This window comes from Pinus tabuliformis, chromosome 1_1 (genome assembly GCF_031772625.1).
Source record: "Pinus tabuliformis cultivar Carrire ecotype Pingquan chromosome 1_1, CPIR1, whole genome shotgun sequence".
Classification (NCBI taxonomy): Eukaryota; Viridiplantae; Streptophyta; class Pinopsida; order Pinales; family Pinaceae; genus Pinus; species Pinus tabuliformis.
Window position 1 is genome coordinate 191,211,894 of NC_142297.1, and position 11,930 is coordinate 191,223,823.

The 11,930-nt window shown below is 34.5% G+C and overlaps 1 pseudogene; it reads right to left on the bottom strand.

Moving 5' to 3' along the window:
- Positions 1–2,180: 2,180 nt before the first annotated feature.
- LOC149212178 (cytidine deaminase 1 pseudogene) lies at positions 2,181–3,580 on the bottom strand (annotated as a pseudogene).
- Between the last annotated feature and the right edge of the window lie 8,350 nt (positions 3,581–11,930).

The following is an 11,930-nucleotide window of genomic DNA, read 5'->3' on the forward strand; positions in this document are numbered from 1 at the left end:
TCGCTCTCCCCATGCAATGTCTCTGTCTCCATGAATGCCCAAAGCTTGGCATAGGCAGCATACATCTGAAACCCAACCGAACGCTGAAGACCGATGTTGATCCATGGCCCTGTTACATGTTGACAAACGCTGGTTAAATGAGGATGATTGCAAATGATGCATGGCAATGACTCATCGCTGCTAGAGCAGCATAAAAAGAACCTTACAACGGGCTAGACACAGCTAGTGTGATCATCACTCAAGCATATAACTCTCAAACAGTGAGATAATGAATCGGCTCAGCAACATTTTCATAAGCAGAGGATTCAGTTTGTCGAGCTGTTGGAATCGATTTTGGCAATGTCAGGCTTGCCTTATCCTGCCAGAGAAAAGTTGAACAGGATCCTTAGATGTCTCCCTTGTATACTTAGGTCCCGAAGTGCTAATCAAGAAACTCCAAGTAAATCAATTGTATCAGTGAAGGCCCAATGGATAAAACCAGATTTTGACAATTCTGAATCGCTAGGAATCATACAGCTGAAGCCTAATGTAATAGGGGTTGTTTGGCTCAGGCCCAACCTTACTTTTTAATAAAAATCAATCATTCTTATTAAAAATAAATAAAAATGAAATTTCTATAATATAAATTAACAATGTTGTTGAGAGAAATTTTTAATTTGATCATTAATTCATTAAAACATATTGTTATATATAACTAATTTATTGAAAACATATTGTTATATATAATTAATTTTTTTGAATCCTAAGATTATTAGGGATTAAAAGATATAATAAATTTCAAAAATAAAAAATATTTGTTATGAATTCAATAGATTTATGTAAGAATTAAATTCAGTAAAGAAAACAATAATATTTTTCATAATTATTCAACCAATATTAATTAACAATATATATTAATAATCGAAATAATTAGATTATGAAAATAATAATATTGAAAAAACCTATTGCATTTCAATTTAAAGAAAAAAACATAAAAAGTTTTAATAATACTTTCTCAACAAGTGTGTAAGCATTTTTCATGAGTGTGTAAGCGTTATTATATTATTATACTTATAGGTATATTTTTTTTGGAATGGGACTTTTAGAATTTCAATTTAATTAAAATAATTATTATATGGATGATGATGATTTAATAATAATTTATTTTAGAACTAGTTTTTTTTTGTCATTTTAATTTAATTGATTAATTAAAAAATGAATTAAAAATAAGTGTTATACATATCAGTTCCCCATTTTTAGGCAGTAGTATTGATAAATCATTATATTATAACGTTTATTTACATATAAACAATCTCCACTGGGAGTGAATCTCCATCATTAAAAATCATGTTACATTATTTTATTTTTAAATGTATATATATAAGATTTTTAATTAATAATAATATTATGAAATAAGTATTTGGATGTTTATGATGTTTAATGTCTATCTACATTTATCAATGGATCCCATCGCCACCCCCTCCCCAACGCAACATACAGTGCATGAGATCAGCAGTGGAAAGAACAAAGCACATACACAACATTCTCCCACTTTTTGTTTTCTTTCCACACAGGAGACAACATAAGAGCTTAGTCATTGGTCACTATTTCTATACATCTAAAAAACTTCTCAGTGCACATAGGCTTTGTCAACGCATCTACAATATTCTTTAAAGTGTCCACCTTTACCAGCACCACCTTTTTCTCTTCAATCATATCCCTCAGAAAGTGACACTGAACATCAATGTGTTTTTTCTTTGAATAATAAGCAGGGTTCTTTGCCACGAAAATTTCATTTTGACTATCACAGTCTATCTTTATAGCTCATTTTACTAGCCCCATACTTGAACACATTCTATGCTACTAAACTGTTTTCTTACTTACATGAGTGGCTACTATATAGTCAACCTCTGTACTTGAAAATGCCACTACAGGGTATCTTTTGCTCATACCCATTATAAAAATACTAACCATTTCTGATCAGGGTGATTAATAAGTTCATTATTAATTAATAAGTTCATTATAGTGTCTATCATGTAATTGGTATATAATTGCTATATAAACCTATGAAATACTGATTACAATATTGTGCCAAATGTCCCACAAGATTTATAGAATAATATTAATGAGTTGAAATGCCCGATCCTATGATGTCCTACAGAATACAGAAGGCATGGCAAACCATTGTCGAATCATTGATCGGTCTTAAATAAAAATGACTCAGATATGAGCCCATTTTACTTAAAAAGACTTGCTCTCATGTGTTCTCTTCGTAGGGGCTTGTAAGCATTATACTAGATTTTTCTGAGTAGACTGACTAATGAATTCATTATTGCCTGAAAATTGTCTGAAAGTAACGTAGACACATGAGAGATGTATATGGCCATATTAGATACTAATTACATATTGGAACAAATGTGTCAGAACAACTGAGTTGCCCTGCCTAATCTTGTGATGTACTCATCCTAGAACCTTTGACTGATCTTAAATGGAAATAACTAAGAGTGTGATCAGATCATTCCTTGTAACAGTTGAACGGATGAAAAGAACATTTGGGAAAAATTTTCTGCAGAGCAAGTTTAATGGTATCACCTTGCTGAACAACAGCTCCTTCCTTCTCCACAAGGACCGCGTGAACAATATCTTCATAGTTTCCTCCATCCTGACAAAGAACCTAGAACCTTTGACTGATCTTAAATGGAAATAACTAAGAGTGTGATCAGATCATTCCTTGTAACAGTTGAGCGGATGAAAAGAACATTTGGGAAAAATTTTCTGCAGAGCAAGTTTAATGGTATCACCTTGCTGAACAACAGCTCCTTCCTTCTCCACAAGGACCGCGTGAACAATATCTTCATAGTTTCCTCCATCCTGACAAAGAAATGCAATAATACCAGCTTGCAAGGGAGAAAGGCTGGGGTTGAATGCTGCAGACTCAATATAAAATCCTGTACAAATGTCCCCTTTTGTTGTCATCAGAGCGATTCCAGAAGGACACTTACTATATGGAGCATGTGACAAGTTTGCAGCTTTAAGAGCTGCTACCTTGAGTTGATGCAAATCTTCAGAGCCTGAAGGGTTGTGGATATCTTCCTCCTTTACATCTCCATCACCGGTACGCAAGTTCAATGCATCTTCCTTCACATCTCCATCATTACACTTAAGATTCAATTCAGGAGAATTCATAGACCGGAATGCCAAGCCACCGGGTCTCGGCATGCTCATCAGCAATCAATATGTTAATCTCAGGCACACCCCAAACTTCTTGCAGAAATTGCCTGCAATGCCCACATGGGGCCGCTGAGACTGCAATGAATCTAAGCTGGGCCTCCCCGTGTTGCGCTGCATTGGCTACCAGAAACTGCTCGGCATGAACAGAATGATTCAGAGGAAGACCTTCAAATTCCAAATTTACTCCCTTGAAGATGCGTCCGCTCGCTCCAAGGCCGACAGCTCCGACACAAAATCTGGAGATGGGAACCCTGGCAAGAAGTTGAGTAGGCTTTACCAATGTAGCAAGATACTGCATTTCCGACAGACCTGTTTCTTTACACAAACGCTGAACCTCATCGGCTTCGATCACCTTTCCGACAGACCTGTTTCTTTACACAAACGCTGAACCTCATCGGCTTCGATCACAAAAGGTGAGCTTACTCCCATTGTTGCAAACGTTCAAAGTTTCAACAGCCTTTTCACCAATGTTGTATTAATCGTTATCAGGATTAAATCGGAAAAAAATCGGGAAAAATCAGAATTATCGGGAAATTATCCGAAAAAATCGAGAAATAATCGTTTGTTACAAAAATATTCATTTTTTTCAATTTTTTTAATATCTAAACCATCTACAACATAAAATAAATACATTGACACATAAATATGATAAAAAAACTAATATATAAGATGTTTAATATTATTTCTAGCGCTAAAATCACACATAACATTGAATCATGTCCTGAATAGTAAGTCCTGCTCATCGTCAAAATATCAACAAAAAATATGATAATGTATCTTATCATGTCATAATATCATTGACAATAAAATGAAGAAAATAACTAAAGTCTAATCCTATTGATTTCGTCTGTCCCTCTTGCAAGAAAATGCCACAGCTTTCCCTGTCCCTCTTGCAAGAAAATGCCACAGCTTTCCCTTTCCCTCTAGATGTAGATGTTTGCGTTGATGGAATTGGCAGTGGAGTCTGCTATGCTCTAGAAGCTGAAGAACTAGAAGTAGGAGCTATAGGAAGTAGACCACGTCCTCTACTGGTGGCAGGGGTAGCTCGGGCAGGTGGTGTCAGCTGAAAACATTACAATCTCCCAATGATAAGTCTACTGGATTTTGAATGAAATCTAAAATTCTACTTTCTCCATATGAAATCCAATGAGGCCATAACCACTCTCAAACATCCTGAGTCATTTCACGGTAATGTTAAAAATTTAAATAAAAGTGACAATGACATTAAGGAGAATGTCATTGTCACTTTTACTTTAGGAATTTAACATTACCATGAATAGCATATCAATACTAGGGCCTAGACTTGATCATTAAGCTGCCCCACTCAAAATTATTTGTTTTTTTCAAAAAAAAATTGCATTTCAAACATTTAGCATCCCTTAAAAAACCAAAAAAAACATTATAAAACCTCCCTGCCCTCTCTTGCGACCCTAGCGATTTTTTAAGTTTTTATCGCGATTTTTTCGTTTTTATCGCGATTTTCTCATAAAATCGTGATTTTTTCAATAAAAATCAGCAAAAAAAATCCGGGATTTTTTCATATAATTATCGCAATTTTATGAAGAGAGAAAAAAAATAGCGATTTTTCCATTTTATTGTGATTTTCACAACAATACTTTGCACAGAGTTGGAATAATTTTAGATCTGAGCAGAACCTACAATATATGCTTGATATTAAAATTGCACCTGGCCAATTTATCAAAGAGAATTAACCAGAAGGGTGTTTCGAGAAATGCAACCATTACCTCACAAGGGCAGCGTACAGACTAACAGTCGAAACATAACCTTAATACATACCTTGAAATAGAGCCCAGCAACACAAAACCAGCCCTCTCAATGTCCACACAAGAGTATTAAATTCAACATTACGAGAAATAAAAACAGATCTACTGAAGAAATAGTGAAATTTTCCACAAATACCCTAAAACACAATGCAGCGCACTATGCAGCAGGCAAAGTTGAAAATATGGTACCCTCTAACAAATCAAACCTTATTTATTGCACAAGATTGGCCGAAAGAAGAATAACTAAAATCCATATGTTTTGGATTCTAGTTTTTTTAGAGAAATCTTTTTTGGTGTGGTTAGGATAAGAGGAAGAGTCAGATAATGCAACCAGTTAAATAGAGAAGTAAATTCTTCTAACTGTTAAATTGAAAACTCTTACATTTGAGCAATTTCTGGATTACCAATATAATAATATAATTAGGATGAACCACACTGGCTAGTTTGAAATGTTGACAAATGAAATCTTTATGTAATTTTCACCTGAAATTTTTTTTCCCTGATACCAGATATAGATCACAAAAGCCTAAATCCACTTAATTATAGCTATTAAAAGCCAGATATCATGCTTGCACCCTACTTGCTTGCCTGGGAGCTAGCTATCATGCTCTTGCCCTACTTGCTTGCCTAGGCAGTGGGAAGGCTAAATTAAGGTAATGATAGCTTTTTGTGTACTCTATCAGGGGCTATGAATTGCCTTCAGCCCTAAAAAAAATTTTGAGAAATTCACACCGTAGTACTCTGCAAACGACATAACCAGATCGGTAATCCTGATGACAAGGCAAGTGTTTCAGTCGAAACGCGTATGCTGAAAGATAATTCACCAGATCTTCATTTACACTGTCCAGGCGGTTAAACAGAATTGGTATATTATAGCAAAGGACGCTTCAAAATAATCTAGACACTTTCACCAATAATTTCCCCCAAAATACATCGAAAATTTTTCCTTAACGGGGCTTTTTCAGCACCAGAAAAAATGTACAGGGGCTCAAAAATATATGGGAAACACAGCATTCACCGGTTCAATCCTTCAGGAAAAAAAAGGAAAAAAAGACACAGACAAGCAGGGAAATTCACAAACTCCAGAAATTTAGCAACTCAGATTTAAATCCCCAAATAGGGTACTGAAATTATCGTTTCCAGCAGCGAAAGAGACAGAAGAAACTGCTAGAAATTACCTGGCCGGGCTGAAAATTTCCGCCAATTTGTTCGCGTGATCCCGTTGCTCTTCTGACCGGCGAAATTCTTAGGCAGAGTAATTCAAAGCATTATGGCTCCACTTTCATGGGTGGATGAACATGATGGGAATCGCATCGGCCTCCTTCAACTAGAGCCGTTATATAGATTCTCGGTCTCTATCGGAAGAAGTTTTTAAATCTACAAACTCTAGACGTATTTGGAAGCAGTGGCAGGCTAGGCAGAGATACTAACCATAGAACCCAGATTTGGTGCAGTGTTCCAATCCCTCCTCCAAACTCAAGTGGAATTTCAACGCAACTGTGATTTTCATAGTTGTTTTTGTGGGATTTCCATGTCACGTTTTGTGAGGGGTTGTTATCAGAACAAGAGAAGCCAAACGCATGAATTTTTTAAGATTTTCAGAGTTAACATTGTTGTCGGATATCGATGACACTCTTTGTGACGGGCTGTTATAATGAGGAGAGAAGCCTTGGGCTGTTATAATGAGGAGAGAAGCAAGGCTTGTGCCTTTAACAGCTAAGCCAGAGTCAGATATATAATATAATAATGATAATATCAATTTATAAAAAGAATTAAAACTAGCATTTGCACCTAATGTCAAAAGAAACGCTGTAAGGCATAGTGTGTGGAAGAATATTGAAATGTGAATGGGCTTTTATGGGCTTTTTTGAAAGCAAGGGTCGATGTATTTGAGTTTTAATTTGAGGAAGCCATGTCGAAAAGCATATTTGGGGGTTAAAGTGGCTACGAAAAGGAATGCAAGTAGTCTTAAATGTCCATTGAACTTGTCTAGACCCCTCATATTTGGATTGAAATTGCGTAGTTGAAGGTGAAGGTAAAGGAATGAATTCACGCGAAACGCAAACAAGAACTGGGTATCCATATCGATTTGAATAGGGTTACTTAAGAAATCATTAATCAAACAGGAAATTTAATTAATATGAAGACATATTGAAAACATCTATTATATTCATTGAAATAAATTGATTTTGTTAACAAAATATGTTAAAACCCATTGATAATGAATCGGTTGTGAAGACATAAACTATCAAAATGGTATTTGATCTTGAAACATCTTTTTTCAAGTTTCAAATGGAAAATACAAATAGTGAATATAATATTCTAAAGAACTCTGTGCTTGTCATTCCATATTTGACATTGTATCAAAACTTGTTGGAGGCATCGAAGACCTGAAGAAGCAGTAATGAACCTACGAAATGTATATTTTGTTAGAAGTTGTAATATGTAAATCGGTTGTGGAAATTTATTAGTAATACTTTGAAAGTGAGTTGTGTTAAAATGAATTTGGAATGAATGGAAATGAAGTTACCTTTGCCATGGGGATTTATATATTGTTAGTGGAAGATGCACGGTGAATGATGGCATACTGAACACCATTGGAGATTTATGCGTAGTTGGAGACGCATATTTCTTGCTTGCTATTCTGCTCAAATAAAGAACATGAGGTTTTTATCAAAATCTAATAAAAAACAAAGTGTTTTCAAGATTTTGTTTCTATGATTGAAAATGTCATACCTGAGCTCATTAGGGTCAAAATCAAATCAATCAAAAGCCTAGAGTTCCTAGGATTCCATATCTGACAACATAGTTAAGTTCATTGAGATAAAATCAATCTTTAACCAAAAGCATGGGGATTTTAAGATTTCATTTCTGTGGTGTTCCGCACCTTCTATCTATTGGAATTTTTAAAAACTTTTGCCTCCAGGATAGGCCAAGTGGTAGACAGAATGGGCACCTTGCTCAAAACTGGGGGCAGAGTGGGAACCCAAAATAAAGAACAAGAGAATCCCCAATGTATCCCCCACAGACCCATTCCCCTGAAACTTAAAACAGAGAATTGGGACGTATTTGGAAAAGGAATGCTTTCTTTCTATGATGTTGATGCAGAAGGGAGTAGATGTGCATGTCGTGTGTCCGCATTGAAATCAAAAGCATCAGGTTCTTAGATTTCGTTTCTCTGATTTAAAACACCATAAATAAGCTCATTAAGATCACAACAAAAATTTCATCAAAGACATGAGGTTCTTGTTGTTCAGTTTCTGTGACTGACAATGCCATAATGAAGCTCACTAAGATAAAAATCAAACTCGGGTGTTCTTGAGATTTGGTTTCTGTGATCAAAAACATCGTAATTAAACTCATTAAGATCAAGATTAAAATTCAGATTCTTGAAATTTAGTTTCTATGCCTGTAATCGCCACAACTAATCTCATTAAGATCAAAAATTAGAGTTTAATAAAAAACATGGGATTTTTAAAGTTTCATTCCTGTGATTGAAAACGCCATAAAGAAGGTCATTAAGATCAAAATCTAAACTAAAACAACAACAGGTGTTTGATTTCGTTTCTGTGGTTGGAAATGCCATAATTAAGCTCATTGGAATGAAAATCAAAGCTTGATCAAAAGCGTGGGGTTCTTAAACTTAGTTTATAGACACTCTTGTGCAAAAGAGGAGGCAAATCCAAGTTTTGGAAGCTGAATGCTCCATGTTAGTTATATAGTTTGTGACCTCAACAAGTGATTGAAGAGATGGACTTCGATTATCAGGAATCTCACCCTACTAATACTGGTCAAGATGAAGCTCTCAGCAAGCATGTTTTTCATTAGTATTTCATATTATGTAAAACAACGTCAATTTTAGGTATCTTTTATAGGGTTCATCCTAGAAAAAACTTTTTTAAATACTCTGTGAAATGAGAATTTCGATCTTCTATACCCAACACATACAACGAGATAGATATGGTGGTTTTTGTTAACATCATCTTCTTTTGTATTGCGCTAACCTGCCCAGCTCAGCTGTGGCTTTTTTCTAATACAAATATTACCCATTTCTGTTTTATGTCTCCGTGTGTAACATTCCTATCATTGAAACTGCCTTAAGGTCAGAGCTATAATTGAAACAAACCTGGAATTATGATTGAAACAAAACAAAAAGCCTATTCTCCTAGAATCAAATTTGTGTTTAATAAAAAATATCTAAATATGGCTTTTCACCAAAAATTACTCAAAAGCATCAGGATTTTTAGTTTTCTTCTCTGTGATTGAAAGAAAGCATGCGGCTCATTATGATCGAAGTGTCCTAAGGTAATTGAAATAAACCTCAAATTGCAATTATATCAAAATGCCTATTCTCCCAGATTAAAAAATCAAAATGCAATAAAGAACATGAGGTTTTTATCAAAATCTAATAAAAAACAATGCGTTTTAAGATTTTGTTTCTATGATTGAAAATGTCATACCTGAGCTCATTAGGGTCAAAATCAAATCAATCAAAAGTCTAGAGTTCCTAGGATTCCATATCTGACAACATAATTAAGTTCATGGAGATAAAATCAAAATTTAACCAAAAGCATGGGGATTTTAAGATTTCATTTCTGTGATTGAAAACATCGTAACTAAGCTCAATAAAATCAAAATAATTTTAAACAAAATGTCGAGTGTTTTAAATCTCTTCCGTGATTAAAAGCAACATAACGGAACTCATTAAGAACGAAGCCTCAAAGGTAATTGAAATAAAACTTACATTTCAACTGTTTCAAAAGAGCCTATTCCAAAATAATTTTAAACAAAATGTCGAGTCTTTTGAATCTCTTCTTTGATTGAAAGCAACATAATGGAACTCATTAAGAATGAATCCTCGAAGGTAATTGAGATAAAACTTACATTGCAACTGTTTCAAAAGAGCCTCTTCTGTGATTGAAAGCAGCATAACAGAACTCATTAAGAACGAAGCCTAAAAGCATCAGGTTCTTAGATTCCGTTTCTCTGATTTAAAACACCATAAATAAGCTCATTAAGATCATAAAAAAATTTCATCAAAGACATGAGGCTCTTGATGTTCCGTTTCTGTGACTGATAATGCCATAATGAAGCTCACTAAGATAAAAATCAAACTCGGGTGTTCTTGAGATTTGGTTTCTGTGATCAAAAACACCGTAATTAAACTCATTAAGATCAAGATTAAAATTCAGATTCTTGAAATTTAGTTTCTATGCCTGTAATCGCCATAACTAATCTCATTAAGATAAAAAATTAGAGTTTAATAAAAAACATGGGATTCTTAAAGTTTCACTCCTGTGATTGAAAACGGCATAATGAAGCTCATTAAAATTAAAATCAAACTGAAACAACAGCAGGCGTTTGATTCCGTTTCTGTGGTTGGAAATGCCATAATTAAGCTCATTGGAATGAAAATCAAAGCTTGATCAAAAGCGTGGGGTTCTTAAACCTAGTTTATAGACACTCTTGTGCAGAAGAGGAGGCAAATCCAAGTTTTGGAAGCTTAATGCTCCACATTATCTATATGGTTTTTGAACTCAACAAGTGATTGAAGAGATGGACTTCGATTATCAGGAATCTCACCCCACTAATACTGGTCAAGATGAAGCTCTCAGCAAGCATGTTTTTCATTAGTATTTCATATTGTGTAAAACAATGTCAATTTTAGGTGTCTTTTATAGAGTTCATCCTAGCAAAAACTTTTTTAAATACTCTGAAATGATGATTTGGATATTCTATACCCAACACATACAGCTAGATAGATATGGTGGTTTTTGTTGACAACATCTTTTTATTTTGTATTGCACTAAGCTGCCCAGCTCAGCTGTGGCTTTTTGCTAATACAAATATTACCCATTTCTGTGTTATATCTCCGTGTGTAACATTCCTGTCATTGAAACTGCCTTAAGGTTAGAGCTATAATTGAAACAAACCTGGAATTGTGATTGAAACAAAACAAAAAGCCTATTCTCCCAGAATCAAATATTGTGTTTAAGAAAAAATATTTAAATATGGCTTTTCACCAAAAATTACTCAAAAGCATCAGGATTTTTAGTTTTCTTCTCTGTGATTGAAATAAACCATGCAGCTCATTATGATTGAAGTATCCTAAGGTAATTGAAATAAACCTCAGATTGCAATTATATCAAAATGCCTATTCTCCCAGATTAAAAAATCAAAATGCAATAAAGAACATGAGGTTTTTATCAAAATCTAATAAAAAACAATGTGTTTTCAAGATTTTGTTTCTATGATTGAAAATGTCACACCTGAGCTCATTAGGGTCAAAATCAAATGAATCAAAAGCCTAGAGTTCCTAGGATTCCACATCTGACAACATAATTAAGTTCATTGAGATAAAATCAAAATTTAACCAAAACAATGGGGATTTTAAGATTTCATTTCTGTGGTGTTCCGCACCTTCTATCTATTGGAATTTTTAAAAACTTTTGCCTCCAGGATAGGCCAAGTGGTAGACAGAATGGGCACCTTGCTCAAAACTGGGGGCATAGTGGGAACCCAAAATAAAGAACAGGAGAATCCCCAATGTATCCCCCACAGACCCATTCCCCTGAAACTTTAAACAAAGATTTGGGACGTATTTGGAAAAGGAATGCTTTCTTTCTATGATGCTGATGCAGAAGGGAGTAGATGTGCATGTCGTGTGTCCGCATGGAAATCAAAAGCATCAGGTTCTTAGATTTCGTTTCTCTGATTTAAAACACCATAAATAAGCTGATTAAGATCATAACAAAAATTTCATCAAAGACATGAGGTTCTTGATGTTCCGTTTCTGTGGCTGACAATGCCATAATGAAGCTCACTAAGATAAAAATCAAACTCGGGTGTTCTTGAGATTTGGTTTTTGTGATAAAAATCACCATAATTAAACTCATTAAGATCAAGATTAAAATTCAGATTCTTGAAATTTAGTTT